This window comes from Cupressus sempervirens, chromosome 4, assembly GCF_028749045.1.
Source record: "Cupressus sempervirens isolate cs-2001-9-10 chromosome 4, ASM2874904v1, whole genome shotgun sequence".
Lineage (NCBI taxonomy): Eukaryota > Viridiplantae > Streptophyta > Pinopsida > Cupressales > Cupressaceae > Cupressus > Cupressus sempervirens.
Window position 1 is genome coordinate 32,560,234 of NC_143121.1, and position 23,461 is coordinate 32,583,694.

A 23,461-nucleotide genomic window follows, 5' to 3' on the forward strand; every position below is an offset into this window, starting at 1 on the left:
GTACTCATCTATTATAGATATCTATAGTTGACATGGCCAAAACGCTAATGCCAAAGATTTCTCACCATGTTTGCATGAGAAATAAGACATCTGTAGAATTAGAGATCTCAAAGCCATCAAATTGATATAAATGAGGCTGAAGATCAACAATCCTAGTAGCAACATTAACCAAGTCAGGATCATGGAGATCTTGAATAACCACATCATGTGGTGAGAGGTTAACTACCTTACTAGAGCCATAATGAAAAATTCTAAAGACAAATAAGAGGTTCATATAAATGGCCGAAACTAAGAGAACATCCTGTAGGGAACCACCCTATAAAGAAATAGTGCCTAAACCTGAAATTGAAAGATGTACAAAGTCACCAAATGTAATATGTGTAGTAACAGTCTGAGCAAGTAAGGTAACCAAATTAGTTGAGTGTCTCATATGGTGGGAAGCACCTAAATCAATAATTCATGTAGCTGATGAAGACAATGCTCATACAGAAAGAGCACGTCCTTTCCTTGAAGGAGGAGGTGGTGACTTTAGAGAAGAAATACTATGCTACTGCATGGCCTCCTTTAAAGCCTTGAGACATTTCAACCACCTAGAAACTGGATGTCCTTCCTTGCCACAACAATTGCAAGGATCACTTGTAAACTTCTTAGTCATGGAGGAGGACTTAATAGACTTAGAAGATTTACCCTTTGGAGTAAATCAAATTCAGGAGAAGGCTTGGATGAACTCTCTACCTACTGAATTTTATTTGGGCTTTAGTTTATGCTTCAACTTCCTTATGGATGTCTAAACAACCAATACTTGATTCTTTGCTATTGTTAGAGATTCCAACTATGAAAGCTTGACTTGCTTTCTAGTCAACTGATCACAAAATACCTCAAATGTGGGCATGGTAAATCTAGGACCCAAATCATCCATAGTGGAATGGAAGGTAGAAAATAAAATCTGAAAGTTTCCTCAAAGCTTTGATATTATCAAATAAATGCACTCCTTATTAGTCTTCACTTTCCCACAATTGTGTAACAAAGATCTCTATTGTGTAAACCTCATCAGAAAGTCCTCAATAGAGGGAAAAGCATGTGGTACAAGTAATGAAAGCTTTGCCTTAATATGAAGTGCCCTAAACTCATTGATGGTATCAAACAAGTCCTTGAACTTGGCCCACATTTCTCGAGGGGTATTTAACCCATCAAGATGAAACTACAATATATCTGAATCATTCAAAGAAACCAAATCCATGGCTTCATCCATCTTATTCTTGTGCTGCATAACCTCAAAAGGCCTCTGTAAAACTAGTTGTACTTCATCTAAACAAGAACACAAAACTTTTGAATGGAGAAGCCATGTCATAGAAGATGTCCATGTGTGATAGTTATGTGGGTTTAAAGGAGCTAGACAAGAAGAGGTCTCAACCATTGTTTTAAAAGGTTTTTTTTTGAATAGTTATGGTTTAGTGATGTAAACAATAGAAACAATAATATAAAACCACCCCCACAATACAAGAAATTGAACCCCAGATCCCACAAAAAATGTGTATCCAAGGAAAGAGAAAAAAATATTTAGTTTGAGAATCACATGTATGTTTGAAAAGTGCTCGAGAAGAGCTTTTTGACGCTTCTTTCAGATCAAAAAATGGAGCTAAAATGAGCAAGTTATGTCCTTAGAATGTAGAAAGGATCATCGGACTTTGACTAAAACAATAGGTACCAAACTAGAAATAAATTCAAAAAATATGTTCACCATCATTTCCATCTCAGAATTAGCTTTCTGACAATATCTTGTTTGCCCAAAAAAGCCTCCATATGCTCAAGTTAGAGCCAAAAAACCACCAAGTACCTTGAATTTGCAAAAATAAAAACAAAAACTTTGGGGCTTAAACTTAAGCCCCTCGACCCCCCACGTGAGTGCAAGAGGGCTAGGCAGAGAAGGAGTGGCTCATGGGTGGAGCAACTGGTAGCAACAATGTGTGAGTGGCAGGTAAGAGCAGTGGTTGTGGAAGCCGCCAATGGTGGCTTGGAGGTGGTGCAGATTGTGTTACATTGGTTGTATTTTTTTTTAAGTGATTGAAAAAATAAATTGTGAAATTTTTTTTGCATCTCAATTTGCGTGCCAAGGGTTGAATGACCTTGGTAGGCATTTTTTGCCTTAAAATGCAATGTTGACCGAAATAGGTGTGTTATATATGGAAATATGAGTTTTGACAACCTTTGCATCTAGCAGTGAGGTTTTTTTGGCCTCAAAGTGCTCCAAATTTTAGAGGCCCCCCTATTTCCATAAAATATACCTGAAAGTAGCTGGATATGTTTTGTCAAACCCTCGTTCCTATTTTTATCCAAATAAGAACAAGCTACAATATATCCAACTTTGATACCATGAAGAATTTGATGAGAAAAAATCCATAGATCTAGTAGAACACTTGCATGCAAGAACTCATCATAGAGAAGAAAAAGAAAAGAGAAGGCAAGGGTTTGGCTCTTGAAATATGCAAGAATATATTATTAGGTTGAAAGAATGAATGAAAATACAATGGATCAATCCTAATAAAGGAGATTGTAAAACCCTAATAGGGGAAACACTAAGAGGTAAATGACATTTAATAATTACTATTTAATTATTAAATAGAAATGCATGTGCATAAAGTGAAATCTTAAGTAGGGAGTAAAGGTAATTTGATAAATTAAATTAAAATAATCCTTTACTCTAATAATAACATTACGGGAGATGGCCAATTATATGATACAACGTTGAGCTATGAGTTCTTCATTTTGGGCTAAGGCTATCAATTGTGCTAACTATATCTAGAATTAGATGTCTCACAAGGCATTTCGACACTTGACTTGTGAGGATGCTTAGGCTCATGACAAGCCTAATATTTCTATATTTTGTATTTTGGTAGTGAGGCTTGGACATTTATTCTAGATTCTTAGAGGAAATCCATAGAGAGGAAGATTAGACCACTCATATTTGTTGGCTACTATTAGGATGTGAAGGCACACATGATGTTTGATCTCGATTCTAGAAAGGTCTTTTTCTAACAAGATGTCTAGTTTGATGAGTGCTATCCTCATATGAAGCCTCCATCACCAGCTTCTCCCCAACTTCCTTCATCTTCTCCTCTATAGGATTATGTAACCTCTATGGAAGATCCTAATGATTATCCACCTTCCCAACCTCCACTAGATGTTCAACGAGTGCCCAAGTGGTCTTCTGATATTGTGATGCAATTGGATCTATGGCAGGAGATCCTTCTAATTCTTATTACACTCATACTTAAACATTTGGTACTAGACTATTAAGTCATGTCATTTTAGATAACCCATAGAATTTATCATAGGTGATAGGACACTTAGAGTGGGATAGGGCTATGGATGAGGTGTACTCTTTTTTGATGAAGAACCACACTTGGGATCTTTTTCATCTTTCAAAAGGAAGAAAGTTGATTTGTTGTCAGTTGTGGTTTGGATTGTTTGGTGGGAAGGATGGGTTGTGAGTTTGAAACAATAAAAAACATGCATTAAAGTTTATTAAACCTTGAAATCTATGCATATCCTCAGATGTATACGTATACATATGTCTAATGAGGCTTTGTGTGGAATGTGGGTTTCAAAGATGGTAAGTCCCAAGATTTCTTGCATGAAGACCACATATGACTTATCAACCTCTTTCACATCAATATTTGCATTTAACATGAGCTCAGTGTTTACTGGAATTTGAAAACCATTTTCTCTAATAACTACTATGAAAGGTTGAAATCAATATTGACTTTTTAACTTTGATGACTAACTCATCTCTTTAGTCAAGAATGAGCTTCATTGATATGAGTTTGGAGTTTCAAACTTATCTCTTTTAATTCACCTTTGGGGTGTCCACTGATAAAATTGTGCTTAATCGTGGCTATACATAATTCACCAAATTTCTCACTGATTGAAAAGAAGGTTCACATCATGTGATAAACACAAGCCATCAAACTAGTCTATATGACTTTATCCCAATGCTTTGACCAACAAATGGTCTAGTACACTAACTTGGTAAATTTCTCCAAATAAAACATGTCATATTCCTAATTCATATATTACAAGTATTAAGTTCTTGAGATTGACATCCCAGATCTTAAATTGGATCAATATTTGATGAACCATGTTATATTATGGTTAGAAAATAGCACCCTCAATCCTATGATCTTTAAACTAAACTTTGGAATTAACACTCTTATAAACTCTAAATTGTTAGGTTTAGGTACCTCTGAACAATTTGATAAATTATTTTTGAACCTAGTGAACCATCTAGAACCAATTTAGACCATTGAACCTGCAAACCTTCTAAAATTGACTACACCAATTGTACCAGAGTGGACCACTAAACTTGGCCTTCAAAATTGAACTTTGAACCGTGAACGTCTACATCGAAACAGTCTATATTTGAACTTGATGAACCTGTGAACACGCTTGTACCAGTCAAACCATTTTGAATTGGTTGAAGATAGTTCAAGGCTTGTTCTTGAAGTTACCAATATTTGACACGAAAATAAAAAATAAACATGAAAATCAAAGAAAGAGTGCTCGATTTTGAGATTTTAAAATGGGTATCTATAAGGGTAATAACAATATGTATAGATGTGTACATTATAGTTAGTTCAACTTCTTGTATCTTGATGAGAATATAGTTTGTTCTTATCTATTTTTTCTTTAATTATATTCATTGGCATATATATCTTGGGTTTCAATAGGAAAATTTATAAATAATTAAATATATCCTAATTATTTTTGTATGCCAAAATTATCTAGAATATTTTAAGAAGAATTTATTGTTGGAAATATAAGAGGAGTAACTGAGAGGGGAGAGGTGAATTAGTTACCACAAAAAAAATCCAAGATCCCTTAAGATATCAATACAATTCAAAATGAAACTCTACTAAAACTAAGATGCTATTGTAACTTGGTTAACACTAAGAATTAGTCACTCGACAAATACTGAAATAATTGCTTCATAAGATGTTTAGTGGGATTAAGCTTAATTAGCTTAGTTGTAGAATCATAAAGAAAAAACATGAACATAAGAGACACCAAGATTTAATGTGGAAACCAAATTTGGGAAAAAACCACCAATTGCAACTAGTTACTACTTTTCACTCTTCTAAAGTGAGCCCTATTAGGAGCCAACCCTGTTAAAGGTTACAAAACACACTGTTAGGTGTGACCCTATTAAAGGATTCAATTCACTCTATTAGGAATGGCCTTGTTAGAGGTCTTTAGACACTTCAATCTAGAAATGCCACCTTGGTAGAGGATTTGGAAAATAGCTGTTAAGCTAACTTTATTAGGAGATTTTATTTACTACTACAATTATTAGAAAGTAACAATGATATGACCTAATTCTTGATGTTTGCTGATTTTAGATCTTTTTTCTGGCTTGAATACTTGACCCTCCTTGATAAGAATGTTCTTTGTAGCTCGGTCAACTCAGATACTCTGATATCCTTCCAATTTGGTTCCTTCATTTATCTATTTAATCCCATGCTTCTTCTTCAATTCAATTCTCAACTTGACCTTATACTTATATGTTTTACCTTATAAAGTTGGCTTGAATACAATTTCAAAAAAATGAAATTCATCCCATGAGTTAGCTTGAACTAACCAACAAAAATGATATAGGAAAATCCTTCGTTAGTAGACCCAACTTGGTCAACACTAATTCAGAAATGACTTTCCTTCAAAATTTCTTTGGTAATCGAGTGAGCTCGACTAAAACTCGTTTCATGCCAACTTTCTTTTGTAACTGAGTGAGCTCGGTTAACACTAGTTCCATGTAGACTTTTCTTAGGCGACCGAGTGAGTTCAGTAGACACTAAATTTGAACTTGGTTAACATTGAAATGCTCATCATGCACTAGAACTTCCTTTGAATCTTGAGTGAGCTTGACATACATTGATTTCTCAATATATACTTGACATTTGTGTAACATCAAAGACAACATACAATTGAATGATTGTATCCAACAATCCCCTTCTTTGGCATTGATGGAAACACGACATGTAATGATACATAGAAATTTTAGAGCAAAATTGAAGCAAGGATAATATCCTTAGTTTCATTCTGATTCTCATCCATGCGAACTCCCTCTATTAGTGTGAACTCCCTCTGTCATCAATCTTTGATTGCAATGATTGCAATATCTCCTTTTGACAACAAACTCTCCCTCTTGTATATCAACTCAAAATTTCTGATATGACAAATTCTCCCTCTTTGACATCTCAAATATTTAAAAACTCTAATATATGATAGAAAACTGTCCCTCTTTGACATTTTATTCTAAAGACAACAGTCAATGTAGTTTCCATGTACTTGATGTACAGATTCATATGCAATGTGATCTAATAATATTGCATCAACTTGTCTGATCTTCAAAATGCTTGGTTAATGCATCACTAAAATTTAATTAGTGAGCTTCAGACATGGGAATGACCCCTAGCTTACCTCTTAGATACAAAAATGTATCCTTAGGCAATGGCTTGGTGAATATGTCTACAATCTGTTCTTTTGTATTCACATATTCCAATATCACTTCCTTGTCTTGCACCAATTCTCTCAAGAAATGATATTTTATTTCAATGAGCTTGTTCTTGGTATGCATCACTGGATTCTTAGATATGTTGATTGCACTGGTGTTATCATAGAAGATAACAACTGGGTCCTTGATCTCCTCCTTCATACTCGACAACAGTTTCTTGAACCACACAATGTTGGAACAATTGACTGCTACAACAACATATTTTGCTTCTACTATAGACTGAGAGATACAATTTTGCTTCTTTCTTGTCCAAGATACTAGTCTCTTTCCAAGAAAAAGTGCTTCACTACTAGTGCTCTTCCTATCATCAACACTTCTTGCCCAGTCAACATCAGTGAATGCCTTCAATTCAAAGTTGCCTCATTTCTTATACCACAAACTATAATCAATACCTTCTTCTTGAGCATAGACCTTGTGAACTAACCTTGCCTTGTTTCTTGAAAATTCTCCATTCTCATTCAACTTATTCTTGAATACCCATTCTGTGCTAATTACACTGTTGTCCTTGGGTCTAGGAACAAGAGTCCAAGTTTTGTTCCTTTTAATCTAATCAATCTCTTCATTCATTGCCTCAATCAATCTTTCATTTTCTAATGCATCTTTGACAGTTCTAGGTTCAAACTCAATAAGAAAACATGTACCTTTTAATTTGTTCCTTGTCATTGCCATCTAACTGATCTCCAATGATTTTCTTAGGTGCATGATGCCTTCTAACATATCCAACAAGTCTAGGCTCCTTTTTGAATTCACTAGGTTCACCATGATCTTCTAAATCATGCTCAAGTCCTATTGTTTGTGACTCAGGTCCATCAAATGACTCAGTTTGCATTGAATGAAACTTGAGTTCTTTTAATTGTGACACGAGTCCTTTAGACTGTTGCTCGAGTTGCACTGGTTGCAACTCAGGTTGAATTGGGGATTTCGGGGACTTGGGTGGTGAAGACTGCAGACCTGCTTGAACTTTAGGTAAAGTATTAGGTTCATAATAAATAAAGTTTGTATAGTTTTCAAGTTCTTTTTTGCTTTGTTCTTCACACTCTTCTGCATATTCATCAATCTTTACATGTGCACTTTCTATAACTTTGTGAGTAGATAGATTCAGACATTTGTATGCTTTGCTCTAGTTGGAGTTTCCCAAAAATTTTCCTTTATCACTTTTCACATCAAATTTTCCTTTTCTTGACTCCTTCAAAAGACAACATTTGCTTCCAAATACTTTGAAATAACACACATTAGCTTTGTAGCCATAACATAGTTCAAAAGGTATTTGATTTGAGTCCTTCCTCAACTGAACTCAGTTCAAGGTATGAACTGTAGTGTTGATTGGTTCCTTCTAGTATTTGATAGCAACATTCTTCTCCATTATTAATGTCCATACACAATCCATGATTGATCTATTCCTTCTCAACAATGCCATTCTGCTAAGGTGTACTAGGTGCAGATACCTATCTTTTGATTCCTCTTTCATTGTAGAATTCATTGAATTCATTCAAGATGAATTCACCTCCTCTATCTGACCTTAGACACTTTAGTTTCTTCCCTATTTTTTTCTCAACTCTAGCTATATACCATTTTAACTTTTGAAAAGATTTTGATTTATCCTTTAATTATATATCTGCCATCATCTTAGAATAATCATTAACAAACAAAATAAAGTACTTATCTCCAGTGTAGCTTTGTATGCCAATAGGTCCACAAAGGTCTGTTTGAACCAACTCTAAGAGTTCTTTAGAATGAGAGTTCTTGCTTTTAAAACTTGTCTTTCTCATATTTCCAATTTAAAAATTCTTGCACATGCCCATATCAAGTTTCTTTAGGCTTGGAATGCCTCTAACCCTTTTGTTCTTGCTTATGTTGACTAGGTTATCAAAATTCACATGACACAACCTTTTATGCCATAACTAGATTTCTTCTACTTGAGCTATGAAACATGAATTTATAGTTAGATCTAGGTAGAATAGATTCCCTCTTGTTTGATTGCAAATCCAACTGGATTTCTATTTCCATCTAGCAGCTTGGCTTTCCTATTCATGAATTATACCTTGAATTCAATGTTATTCAATTGTGCCACACTAAGAAATTTATTCTTAAGTCCTTCAACCCAATAAGAATTCCCACATCTGAGATCAGTGGTTAGTGCAATACAACCTTTTCCCTTTACATAACAAAGTTCATCATTTTCAAAAATGACACTCCCATCATCATAGTGTTCCAAGTGCTCAAATTTAGATTTATCACCAGTCATGTGGTGAGAAAAACCAATATCGATAATCCATGTGTCATTCTTACTAACATGAGGGATGAGGGCCATCTTATCATTCTCATCATTTGATTCATCCTCAACAACAATGTAAACCATTTCATCTTCTTCACTACTATTAGAATCTTTAGCCATGTAACAAGATTTCTTACTTTTGTCCTTGTAGTCTTTGTAGCTTTTGAAATTCTTCTTGCCTTTGTACTTATCATGCATCTTTTCTTCTTTTCCTTCTTAGTTTGGACACCTTGCAACAATGTGACCAACTTCTTCACAAGAAAAGCAGATCAAAGGAATTTTGCCTTTGTACTTTCCTTTGCCTTTGGAAAACCTTCTTGCAAGCAATGCTTCAATTACTTCAAGATCATCATCATAACCATCTTCATCTTCACTATCAAACTTCTTGTTTTTAGACTTTGCATCTTTCTTCTTGAGTGATAGCTTGGCTTGAAATGCAAACTCAAGGTTACTGGAGTCAGGACCATAATTATCAAAATTATCTAACTCAACTGTTGTCAACCTTCCCACTAGTGCATCCAAGGTTATATCATTCTTGGGATCACATCTCATTTCTTGAATAGCTGATGCTCCAATTGCATAAATAGGAAAAAGTGTTTTGAGTACCTTGCTCACCACTATTACATCATCAATTTTCCCACCCGAGGCTCTGATTGCACATACACTAGCTTTGATATTTCACTATACTATGCAATGTTCCCATCTTCTTTCATCTTCATCTGATCAAACTAACCTCTAAGACTTTTCCTTGGCTCTCATGACATTAACATCTCCTACATAGATATCCTTCAATTTGATCCACATTTTATGAGCAGTGCCATAGTCTTTGACTTCATCAAATTCAACATCATTGAGAGTGGAAGCAATATCAATCATCATAATGTTATGGTTCTTATTTTCTATAATTTATTCTACAGTCTGTTCTCCAAATATTTTAGGCCTGTGTCATGAATTGTTTCCAAATGAAGCTTCATAAGTTGCTTCCATGCTTGGAAGTGATCTCTATTCAACTTAGGAATCTCCCTTTTGTAAGACATCTTGATCTTTAGCTTAGGTCCTTGAAACCTTCTCTACAAGCACCCAGAGCTATAATACCAATTGTTGGAAATATAAGAGGAGTAACTAAGAGGGGAGGGGTGAATTAGTTACCACAAAAAAAATCCAAAACCCCTTAAGATGTCAATACAATTCAAAACCAAACTCTACTGAAACTAAAATGCTACTATAACTTGGTTAACACAAGAACACTCGATTAACACTAATAATTACTGTCACTCAGAAAATACTAAAATAATTGATCCTTAAGATGTTTAGTGCAATTAACCTTAATTAACTTAGTTGTAAAATCATAAAGCAAATAACATGAACACAAGAGACACACTAGGTTTACCACAAACCCTTTTGAACATGGATTTGGTGGTTCGGGATGGAGTCTCTGAGAAGTGTTGGCTGTCGGCTGGGCTAGGGTTTTTCCCCTAGCCTGTTCTTGGTGTTTGATCTTTACTATTTTTCTGTTATGTTTGGATTGTTAGCTACTGGACATAATTTGCGTCGGTGTTTTTGGAGATCTTCTGCAGTCAATTTTGGATTGCGGGTTTTATTGTTTGCATGGCAAGGCCTGGGATTTCTTCTCCATTGGTGAGAACAGATGGTTCTTCTCCAACTATGCATGCAATGCTATCTGAATCGTTTTATTCAGGGGAGAGCTCCAAGTTGAAAAAAGTTAATGGTTGTCTTCCGCGTAGCCATGATCGCCCTGTTCTGGTTATTCCTCCAATGGCTGTAATGGAGGACATTGATTATTGGACCAAGCATGCTTTGATATGGAAATTTCTTAGAATCCGGATTTCCCTATCCGCTCTTGAGGCATGGATCCGCCGCTCTTGGCAGGTGGAAGGCGATATGGAGATTATGTTGGCAGGGAATAGTTATTTTTTTGTTGTATTCTCTTGCATGTCTGATCGTGATCGTGTTTTTGAAGGAGGCCCTTATTTCTACAACAATGTGGGGTTATTTGTCAAACCTTGGCATTCAGGTTTTAATTCTGTTGAGGATCTCCCTTCAACAGTGCCAGTTTGGGTTCGCTTGCCTCGTCTTCCCTTGGAATTCTGGCGTGAAGACATCCTTCGACAAATTGCTGCTTTGTTGGGGAAGCTAGCTGCGATCGCACATCAAACCCTCGATAAAAAGGTTATTTCTTTTGCTAGAATTTGTGTTGAAATTAATTTGAATAACCCATTACCAAATTCTTTGGAAATTTGTCTGGGGTATTCTTCTTGGGTGCAGCAGTTAGATTATGAATCCCTCCCTTTCCGTTGCCAGATTTGTCATGAGTATGGTCATTTACTGTGGCAGTGCCCCCGTAACTCGAGTTTCAAAGGAGTGGATCGATCTATAGCTGGAAATGCTGGCAGTTTGGTAGATACTACAGGGAAAGGACAATCTCAAATGGTTAATACTACCAAGGTGATGAATCCACAAGATGCTACAGGTAAGGGTAAGGCTCCAATGCAGGATAAGGATGGATTTACCCCTGTTCGTCCTCGAGCTAAGGGACGTGGTCAAAAGAGGCCTTTGAAAGAAAGATTATTTGATTCAGGTTTTAACCGTTTTGAGGTGCTGGATAGTATGGTTCTAGAGGAGGGTATTCCTCCTCCTATCTCTTCTGATCCAGCTTGCCCAGATGAGAGATCTGTTCCTAATGATGCTTGTGGGGCATCTCAAGTTGTAGTATATCAGAATTGTGAGGTTCCTGTAGCTCCTGTGACAGCGGCTCTGGTGACTCCTGCAGTGTTGGAAGATGATGATGTTGTTTTGACTGACTTGGTTAAGGATGTGCTACCATCAGGTAAGGGCAAGGGATCTTCTCTCCCCTTGGGGTTGCTGCCTCGACCCTTTAAGCGGGCTTCTTCTTCTCCCCCTTTAAGGAGTGGGCGCAAAATAGACCAAGAGAAGATTAAACTCACAGGAGATATATTGATTGAGTCTGGTTCAGTGAAACCTTTGGATTCTCATTTTCCCAAATCTACCCAATGATGATTATTCTCTCATGGAATGTAAGGGGGTTGAATAGCATCCCTAGACAAAAGGCTATTCATAACTTGGTGGTTGATCATAGTCCTGATGTTTTTTGTATCCAAGAGACTAAGCTCTCTATGGAGTCTATGGTCCAACATGCCTCTAGTATTTGGTCTCGTGGCCAATGCCAGTGTGTTGGGGCAACAGGCAGTGCTGGTGGTTTAGCTATATTTTGGGATCCTCAAAAAATTTCTCCTCTTGGCTGTATGTCTTCTTGCTTAGCTCTCTCTATGGTAGCTTCTGCTCTAGACTCAGGAGAGGTAATCATGGTTACTAATGTGTATGCACCTGTTGATCTTGTGGGAAAGGAGGAACTTTGGGAACATATTCAATATGTTAGAAATTGTCATCCTTATCATCCTTGGGTGTTAGCAGGGGACTTCAATTCAGTTTTAAGTCTGGAAGAGAAGCATGGTGGTTTGGCTAGATTGGGGCCTTCTTCTGCTCTTCTTCGGCAACACATATCTCTTTTGCATCTCTCTGATGTTAAGCCTTCTAATGGCCTCTATACCTGGAATAATCGCAGGACTGGTGTTGCTGCTATCTCAGAATGCCTAGATAGATTTCTTGTTTCTTGCTTCTGGCTTAGTGGCACCCTTACTATCTCTTCAGAAATCCTTGATTGGAGGGGTTCAGATCATTGGCCAATCAAATTTTTCGCTATAGGGGCTTATGTTCCGAAGCATCCTCCTTTTAAGTTCCAGTTGATGTGGCTTCGTGACTCCTCTCTTCATGATTTTGTTTTTTGTTGGTGGAAAGATGGTGCCCCTGCATATGGTACTGCAATGTTCTCATTTTCTAAAAGGCTTCAATATGTTAAAAGGCAGCTCAAGATATGGAATAGGGAATGCTTTGGGAATATTCACTTTATGAAGAGGCTTGCTCAAGAAAATCTTGATGTCATCACAAGGGAGATTAGAGATCGAGGTTTCTCGGAGGATCTTGGCCAGGCTGAATCCCTTGCTTCTAGAGCTCTAGAAGAATGGGAACTTCGAGAGGAAATTTTTTGGAAGCAAAAGGCTCGAGTTGATTGGCTCCAGGAAGGTGATCGAAACACTGCCTTTTTCCATAAAACAATGCAATCTCGCCGGAATCAGAGCACTATCTCTTCTTTGGTTAATTCTCAAGGTATCCAACTGAATTCCTTGCCAGCTTTGTTCCAGGAGGCTATTTTGTACTTCTCTACCCTCTTCTCTGAGGACTCTCCTCCTGCTGATAATGAAGAAAATATTATTTTGACATGTATTCCTTCCCTTATCACTTAGGAAATGAATGATTATCTCATGCGTCCTATCTCTTTGGAAGAGCTGGAGGCGGTGGTCTTTGGCATGCCTAAGGGGAAGGCTCCTGGTCCTGATGGTTTTCCAGTTGAATTCTTTCAGGAATTTTGGGACATCATTAATCATGATTTGTTGGAGGTGGTTAAAGAATCCTATGCTAGCAAGCAGATGCTTTGAGCTTTGAACTCTACATTCTTCTCTTATTCCTAAGAGAGAGGGTGCTAATCAATTGGAGTTTTTTAGACCAATTGCCTTATGTAATGTGGTCTACAAAGTTATTACTAAGCTGATTGCTGAGAGACTGAAAAGGTGGCTTCCCATTATTATCTCAGAAGAACAAGGTGGTTTTGTTGCTGGAAGACAAATTTTGGATGGGGTGGTTATTGCTACTGAGGCTATTCACTCTATGGCTACTTCAAGGGAGAGAGCCATGTTTGTTAAGCTGGATATGGCTAAGGCCTACGATAGAGTTAAATGGAGCTTCCTAAGGAGTATTCTTCTTTCTTTTGGATTTAGCTCTGACTGGGTGAGTTGGATTATGAGTTGCGTTACTTCTGCCTCTTTTTCTATTCTTATTAATGGTCAACCTTCACAACTATTTGGTGCTTCTAGAGGCCTCCGCCAGGGTGACCCTCTCTCCCCATATCTATTCATCATCATGGCTGAAGGCTTGGGCAGATTCATTAAGCATCAGGTGTCCCAGAATTCTATTCAAGGCTGGCGGTGGGGTAATGGCTTACCTTCTCTTTCCCATCTTCAATTTGTTGATGATTTTGCTCTTGCCGGTCTTGCTAGGATCAAGGAAGCTGAAGCCTTTCGACATGCTTTGGATGTTTATTTGGCAGCTTCAGGCCAGAAAGTTAATGAGCACAAATCTTTCATTTACTTTTTTAACACTCCTGATTCTATTCAGCACAGGATTGTTGGTATCCTACGGTTTCAGATAGGTTCACTTCCTTTGACTTATCTTGGCATTCCTATTGCTGTTTCCAGGCAGCCACGTCTTTTCTGGCAAAATTTGATTACCAAGCTTCAGGATAAGGTAAATCATTGGACTCATAGATGGCTTTCTACTGCTGCCCGGGTTACTCTTCTTCAAGCTGTTATCCAAGCTCTTCCTACTAATAGAAGCATGGTTCATGCTGCACCTATTTACTTTCTCAAGGAGTTTGATGCTCTTTCTCGACAATTCCTTTGGAGTGGTAATTTGCGTAGTACTAAATGGAGCTTGGTTAATTGGGCAACTATTTGTAGGCCTAAAAAGGAGGGTGGTCTTGGTCTTTGTTTTGCTCTATTGAGTAGACAAGCTTTGGCTGCTAAACTTTATTGGCGATGGTGCTCTGGACAACATCAACTTTGGGCTCGTATTATCACTCATAAATATTTTCATGGTGCTAATCCTTGCTCTGTTTCTGCACTTCCTCTTGAAGGTCATGGCTCAATGGTTTGGCATACTTTGAAGACAGGTGCGATGTTGGTGAAGAGGGGTCTGTTCTGGATATGTAAAGGAGGTTCTCAGGCTTTGTTTTGGTCTGATGCTTGGGATGGATTCGCTTCCATTTTATCCATATACCCTCATCTTCAGCCTCTTTGTGACTCTTTTCTGGCCGCTGGATGGGATACAGTGGCTCATTACAAGACTCCTTATCAATTGGGACCTGTTGTTGGTTATAGATGGAAGCATTCTTCTGATTGGCCTCCTGGAGGTACAGACATGGATCGTCAGGAGCTTTCTCAAATTTTGGCCTCTAGAGAGTGTTCCTCTTTGCTTGGTCCAGATGTATTGGCTTGGGGCGGTACCTTGTCTGGTAAATATCATGTCTCTGCTGGGTATCAGGAGATAACTAGACAATTATTTGGGGATGCTGAGGTCCCTTGGTGGAAGCAAGTCTGGAATAAAGTTTCTTGGTCCAAGTGCAATTTTTTCATGTGGCTAGTGGCTCACAACCGTTGTCTTACTTGGGATAATCTTTGTAAACGTGGATTTCAGGGCCCCTCTTATTGTGTTTTGTGTGGTAGTGGAGAGGAGTTTGTCTCCCATCTGTTCTTCCATTGCTCCTATTCTACTTAGAAATGTCACCTTTGGTGGAGCGCTTGGGGTTGCTCTTGTCGGCATGCTTCCTCTTTGCCTGAGTTCTGGGCTCGCTTGGGTAGTGCTCCCTCCAAGTCTTCTTCTCTCCATGCTGCTTGGATTGCTGGCCCATCTTTCATGCTTTGGCATATCTGGTTGGAGAGGAATCGTCGCATATTCCAAGATGTTCGGCTTGGTGTTTTGCATCTTCGGTGGAAAATATCACATTCTCTCCAGGAAACTATTCTTCTGAAGTGGGAGCTTGATGGGGGTATGGATCCGGTTGATCTTGCTATCTGTAATCGCCTCAATTTTCATCTGCAGGATGGGGTTGCGACTCATAGGTTTCCTTCTATGTCCAGGCAGCTTCACCATCAGAGGAAGGGTCGGGTTAACCAGGATGGGCACTGGACTCCTCCTCCCTGTGGAGTTCTGAAAATTAACACTGATGGTTCTTCTCGTGGGAATCCTGGTCCGGCTGGTATTGGCGGAGTGGCTCGTTGTAGTTCTGGGAATGTTAAATTTTTCTTCTCAATTCATAAGGGTGATTATACTAACAATCTCATGGAAGCTCAGGCTATTTTATATGCTGTGGAACAGTGTTTCTTGTGGGGATGGATTAAGATTATTTGTGAGTCTGATTCCCAGGTGGTGGTGAACATACTTTCTTCGCAAGAGCTTGAGGATGTTAGTTGGTAGCTGGCCACTGTTGTTAAGTAGATTCTTTTGTTCTCTTCCTCTTTTCAGTTCATTAGGTTCAAGTATATTCTGCAAGAATGGAATAGACCTGCTGATTGTTTAGCCAAAAGGGCTTCTAGCCATGATCCGGGTTGGAATATTAGGGATAGGGGGCAACTGTCCTTTGAGATGGTGCAAGAATTTGATGATCTTGTTGCTCAGGATCGAGCTCCTTATTGAGCTCTCCTTGTTGTATTCCTTTCTGTCTTAATAAATTTTTACCCCTCTTTTTGCAAAAGATTTAACATGGAAACCCAAATTAGGAAAAATCACCAATTGCAACTAGTTACTATTTTTCACTCTTCTGAAGTGAGCCCTGCTAGGAGCCAACCCTATAAAAGGGTACAAAATACACTATTAGGTGTGACCCTATTAAAAGATTTAGTTCATCGGATTAGGAGTGACCTTGTTAGAGGTCTTTAGACACTTCAATCTAGAAATGCCACCTTGTCAGAGGATTTTGCAAATAATTGTTAAGCTAACTTTGTTAGGAGTTTTTATTTATTGCTACAATTATTAGACAATAATAATGATATGATCTGATTTTTGATGCAACTATATTTTCTGATTTCATATCTCTGTTATGGCTTGAATACTTAATCCTCCTTGATCAAAACGTTCTTTGTAGCTCGGTCAACTTGGATACTCTAATATCTTTCCAATTCACTTCCTTGATTTATCTTTTCAATCCCATTCTTCTTCTCCAATTCAATCCTTAACTTGACTTTATACTTATATGTTTTACCTTGCCAATTCAGCTTGAATACAATTTCAAACAAATGAAATTCATCCCATGAGTTCATTTGATCTAACTTACAAAATTGATATAGGAAAATCCTTGATTGGTTGATCCAACTTAGTCAACATTAATTCAAAAATGGCTTTCCTTCAGACTTCCTTTGGTAACTGAGTGAGCTTGGTTAACACTGGTTCCTTGTAGACTTTGCTTAGGCGATTGAGAGAGCTCGATATGCACTGACTCTAAACTTAGTTAATATTGAAACACTCGTCATACACTAGAACTTCCATTTATTCCTAAATGAGCTTGACATACACTAATTGCTTGGTATATACTTGACATTTGTGTAACTTCAAAGACAACATACAATTGAATGTTTGTATCCAACATTTATACCATTTAGTAAGGAATGCTATATTACCATAACCTTTTCCATACCTACCTAAGTACAAGAGAGGAAACTTTTATACTATATTAATGCTAGTGTAATTACTATATATATTCTCTTCTCTTTATATGTCATAATGACCAAGATTTTTCATAAGACCTTTTTTCTATGGAATAGCTCTTAACTGCTAAATTTGGTACTGATGTAAGGAAGTTGTTAAATATGACATTAAGGAATTCCTTTGCATTAGATAACATCTTGAAAAATCCATAACACACTTCATCTCTTGATGTGGGCTATTTATTAGTCATTTGGTTCTCCTCATATGTACACAAGAGAAAGTTTTGATCTCTTCCTCTATTAATTAAACATACCATTTAATAAGATATCCAAAGATTATTTTATCACACCTATCGTAAATATATAAACAATGTCTTGCATATTGATCAACTAGTCACCAATAGTGATAAGAAAATTGAGGATACCAGTAGGAAACTTAGTTTTTAAAAATTAACTAAAGGATTTGAGCAATACAAATCTGCAGATCCCGTAGAACACCTGGATGGAAGAAACTATACAAAGAAGCAAAGACAAGAGAAGGAAATCATTTGGCTCAATAAATATGCAAATATATTTATCAGACGAAAGAATGAGCAAAACATAGAAGAGATGAATCCTCATAGGAGATCGTAAAACCTAAAGGGGAAGCCCTAAGAGGTAAATTTTTTTTAATAATTAATATTTAATTATTAAATGGAAATGAAAGTGCATAAAAGGGGAATCTTAAGAAGGGAGTAAAGATAATTTAATCAATGTAATAAAATTAATTCCTTACTCTAATACCCCCTTAAAATGAGAAACAATGCAACTATAAACAATGAAAGAAAAAGAAAGGAAACTACAATGTTGAAAGTATAAGTGGGTCCCAAAAAATGGCTTGATGAGTTACCCAAAATAACCAAATCTCTATAGAACGGAGAAATAGAGAAAATGACGTTGGAAAAACCCTACTCCAACAAGAGATAGAACAATACTAAAAACAAAAAATAGAACAAAGGAAGGACCCATCACTAAGACCCCCCAAGATAACTTCCTTCAAACCAAGCATATAACACAATTGAAGATACTATGGGGATGCAAAAGGTTTAGTGAAGATGTTAGCAACCTGCTTCACATAGGGAATATGCTCCAAACTAAGAGAGCCATCCTAAATCAAATTCCCGATGAAGTGCATATGAAGCTCAATGTACTTGGTCCACTGATTCTCAATTGGATTGTGTAAAATGTGTATAGAACTCTAATTGTCACACCAAAGAAAGGTGGGACTATTAGGAGGAAAACCAAACTCCGTCATCAACTACCAAATTCATAAGAGCTTCTGACTAGCTAGCATAGTTTTCATGTACTCTACCTCTATACATGATAATGCATGAGCATGTTTCTTCTTGAAAGACCTTGTGATAGGACTAGAACCAAGATATAAAACAAAGCTAGAAGTAGATCTCTGATCATCGATATCACCAGCCCAATCTGAGTATGAGTAACAAACAATGTGAGGATCCCATGATGTATAGTGAATGTCATAGCATGTAGCACCCAAAATGTACCTCAAGATACATTTGCAGCTTTCCAATGACTCTCATGATGATCATGTGAGAATCTAGAGACAAGTCTAATCACAAAGGAAAAATCAAGATTTGTGTGTGTCAGGTACAACAAACTAACACAAGATTTCTAGATAAAGTGGAATCCATTGGAGGAGTACAGAAAGTGGTAGATAAAAAAACACCCCACTAAAAAGGTGTAGGAGAAGGCTTGTAATCAAGCAAGCTAATCTCTGAAGCACATCAAGAGCATACTTTTTCCAGACTATGGCCATCCCATCCAAAGACTAAACAACATGTAGGCCCAAAAAGTAGTGTAAGAGTCCAAGGTCTATCATCTCAAACTGCTTTGTCAAAGCTCACTGAATACTCTAAATCATAGAGGTGAGCTATCTATAATAATGAGATTATCAACATATAAAACAAGTATCAATAGATCAGCCCCATGAAGTTGAATGTATGGTATAGGGTCAAAATGACAATGAATTAACTATGATGCAAGAAAGGAGGAAATCATCTTCTCATACCAAGCCCTATGGGCTTGTTTAAGACCATACAAAGACCTCCTAAGTATGCACACCATAGAAGAGTCTTGCACAAAATTGTGGGGTTGCTCCATATAGATCTCCTCATGTAGGTCTCTATGCAAAAACGTAGTCTTCCCATCCATCTTAAATACTATTCATCTATAAGAAGCTACAAGAGAGAGTACAAGGTGAATAGAATTCATCTTGGAGACAAGAGAAAATGTATTGGAATAATCAACACCCCTTACCTATGCAAATTCAGATCTTCGTTCAACTCATTCCTAGTTCATTGATTGGACTTCATCACATTCTCCATCCCTGATCTTCTTGACAACACTTCAAGAAATCTCGCTATCACCAACTTCTCAACCTTTCCTTTGTAACTCTTATTCTTCACTTGTTATTCGAAAATTTTCTAGTCCAACAATTAACTTTAAATCATCTCATATGCCTCCTTAAATAGATAGGTTTAATCTTTTGCTGCTTAAACATAAGTGTAGATCTTAGGGTTTGATTCCATTGAATTGTCCTTCTACTTCTTTCCTTGAAACTTCTAGAAACTCCTCATTGAATCCTCACCTTAGACCACTTAACAAACTCAATTCATGCATTAAATATGCCAACTCATCAACCTTATCTTCAACACACTTTGACTGATTCATAAATTCAACTGTGTTGGCCTCAACTCTTGATTCTTTTACAAACTATTAATTTTCTGACACTTAGTCATCACTATATTCTTTGGCTCTGTCATCACTAGGTAGCTCGATCACTATTGATCTTTCTTGCTCAACTTATAATAGATTGCTCAGCTATCACTGTGTTCAATCATTACTATAGTTTCCCTTCATCTTGCTCAATTAGTGTTGCCACTCAACTAATACTTAAGTTCCTTAATTCTCTACTCAGTAATGCTTAACTTCTTCATTGACCTTGTAACCTGTCACTCAGTCAAACTAATGTTTTACTTAACTTCTTGACTTCTATCGGTCATCTCTTGCACACTTTAACTCATCTTTCTTCTTCAGTTCATAAGATGCTCAAACAACATATTATCTTGTCAAATGCTAACTGATCAAGTGTCATTTGAAGTTCCATCATACTTACTCCTCTTTACTCAACAACTTTACTAGTTCATGTTGTGAACTCTCTTTTCAAATCCTCTTCATCAATCAACTAATATGGAACTCTAAACTATTAGCAAATGTCTCACTGGTAAGGTTTGACATCAGTGACAACATAACAATTATTCCAATTGTAGTTTGAACAAAGTGTGTCCCCTTGCTATATACTTAGTGAGCTGTACACACCTCTTATGATATTTCATTGATCTTTTTCAAAATACAATTTCTTTCCTGTCTACTCTCCCCCTTTGAAATCAATGATAGAGGAGACAAAACATGATTTTTTTTGTTCCTTCTCCTTCTTTCTTAAGCTTGGTTCTTTGACAAAATTGCCATACAATTTGCAAAGCTAGTCTTCAAAGTGTCAAACTCTGTGTCCTAAGTAGACTTTATAGTCTCTCCTACATCAATCATTGCACATAGTCCATAAGCTATAATTTCTACTCTATTAAGATCAATGAATGAAAATTTCTCATTGGATTTCTTTGAATCTAGGAGTGTGTCTAATTACTTCTGCAATACATCAATCATTAGAGACAAACGGTCTCTTAATAGACTGAATTTCCTCAACAACTAATCATTGTCATATTCCAATAATTTCAATTCATCATAATCCTTGCTCACTTTATGATTAGATTTAACAATCTTTAAATCATTAATCTTTATTTGCTCTCCCAACTTATCTATCTTAGTCTCCTTTTCCTTTATCCCCTTAGAAATATCAAAAGTGTAAGTATGTGCCCTCTTACATTGAACATATACTTTGTTTCCTTATATGATACACTTCCTCAAATATTTTATGCAAGTTTCTAAAACAACTAAATCATTTTTCACATTTTCAAATACTTGACTAAATAACTTAGCTTCATCACATGTTTGCACTTCTACCTTTGTTGTCCCCTCAAGAGTAGTGAAATGTGCATCAAACTCTTCAATAACTTTTTCTATTTTCTTCTCCTTCTTCTGATTTGTAAATTGAATTTTAAATATTAAAGTTTTTTGAAGTTTGTCAAATGCAAGCTCTAATACCTTCCATGTGTTCTCAGTCATCCTTCTAGAATCTTCTAATTCCTTGGTAAAATGTAACAATTGAATGTATCTATTATGGTTCAGATATCCTTTTATCAAATTCAAACTATCACTTCCAAACAAAGTTTCCAATGACGATGAATAAGTACTACTACTTTATTTTTCTTTAAGAGGAACTGAAGAACACATTATTACACTTGGGGGGGGGGGGGGGGGAGATGGCCAATATAATAACAACTTTTCCAATTTAAAACTTTTATCCAAATAATAACTTCAAATATTGAAATAAAAAATCATGCACATGAAAACAACAATGCAATGATTCACATGGAAATCCAATGTGAGAGAAGACCATCACAAAATAATTTCTTTTTATATAAACTATTCTATTACAATTATTTGTCGGTTCCATCCTACTAGAGGTTCCAACCCCTATGATTATGAGAAATGCCTCATTGGAAACTCCAACTCCCACAGTTCGCGAGCAACCTTCTAGAAACACCAACTCCCTTTGTCTATCTTTGTGAGCACCAACCTAATGCATTCAAACTACTTTTTGACCTTCTTGATGTTGCTTACTCAACTAATGATGTATTTCATATTAGCACAAACCTCCTAGTAAATCTTCTATGCATAAGTAACCATTATTATCCTCTCATATTCCTTTTGAATTTATTCTGTGTACTATTTTCTTCATTGATATCAACTCTTCAGTCCTTTATCCTTTCACACACACACACACACACACACACACACACACACACACACACACACACACACACACACACACACACACACACACACACACACACACACACACACACACACGTATGTATGTATGTATGAAGATATATATATATATATATACACTCTTTAAAATGTTGATACTTGTTTATGTCAAACCAATAATTTTGAATATATAAATGTATATACTCTTCCTACCCTTCAGCACATGTTGTTGCATTCTCTTCTTGTTTTTCTTTACAATCTAATCCATACTCTTTTCTTACACTTATATGCTCTTTAATAGCACTCATTATGTATCGTCCTTTTTTCCTACTTCTTTCTAATACAATCACTATTTATACCTTTATCTTTTAAAAGTCATGTCTCTTTAATTAAAGAAATAAATCCTTTACGATATAACCGATCTTATTTGAGTATTGGTTCATAATTATAAGCATCAATTTTATCATTAGTAACGATAAGTATACCTTTTATTTTTTGCCTTTCGATTTTAAATATTTCTTTGACCATAATTTCAACAAAATAATGTAAGACAATTCTTATGTATTGCTAAGTCCTCTTGACTCCAATTTTTGTAATATGCAACTTGATTGTATAGTTTCACTTCTAATGTGGAATGGGACATCCATTGTAAACTCGATTTCCAACATTGTAGATAAAAGTATTAACTAGCACTTGTACCCAATAGGTCCAACGATCACGCCGATTGTTTTCTTGTTGGATTGATTCTGGAAAATTGAATATGGACAATTAAGTTTTAGTAAAATTCAGTCATTTTATATGAAAATAATTCCTATAATCAATATTTCTCTCTCATCCCACACAATAAAAACACATTGACCAGTCTAATATAAAACCTTTGTGATACTGCATAATATTTTTTAATTTATGGAAACTAAAATTTCAAAAGCCAAAAAGAATATTCATTGCTGATTTGAATACTAAAAAAAAAAGAAATATTTTCAATGCTGATTCATGTCCATTCTGATTGGAGAGTAATCAAATTGTTCAATTTCCTCCTTAGTACAAAGGAAAGTTAAAAAGATATTGAATTTCTCAGTCCAAATTAGGGGAGATTTTTCAAAATTCACTATAGCAACATGACTTCATTTCTGTAATTGCCTCTATGGTCACATGACTTCAAAATGTGCTCACTATTTTACAAAACCCAAAATCAAAAACTTTGGCGCTCAAGTTTTCATCTAGAATAATGTTGGTACTCTTCACATTATAGTGTATGACTGTCTAAAATGCCTCATAGTGAAGATAGTCAAGGCCTTCTGTAACACTAAT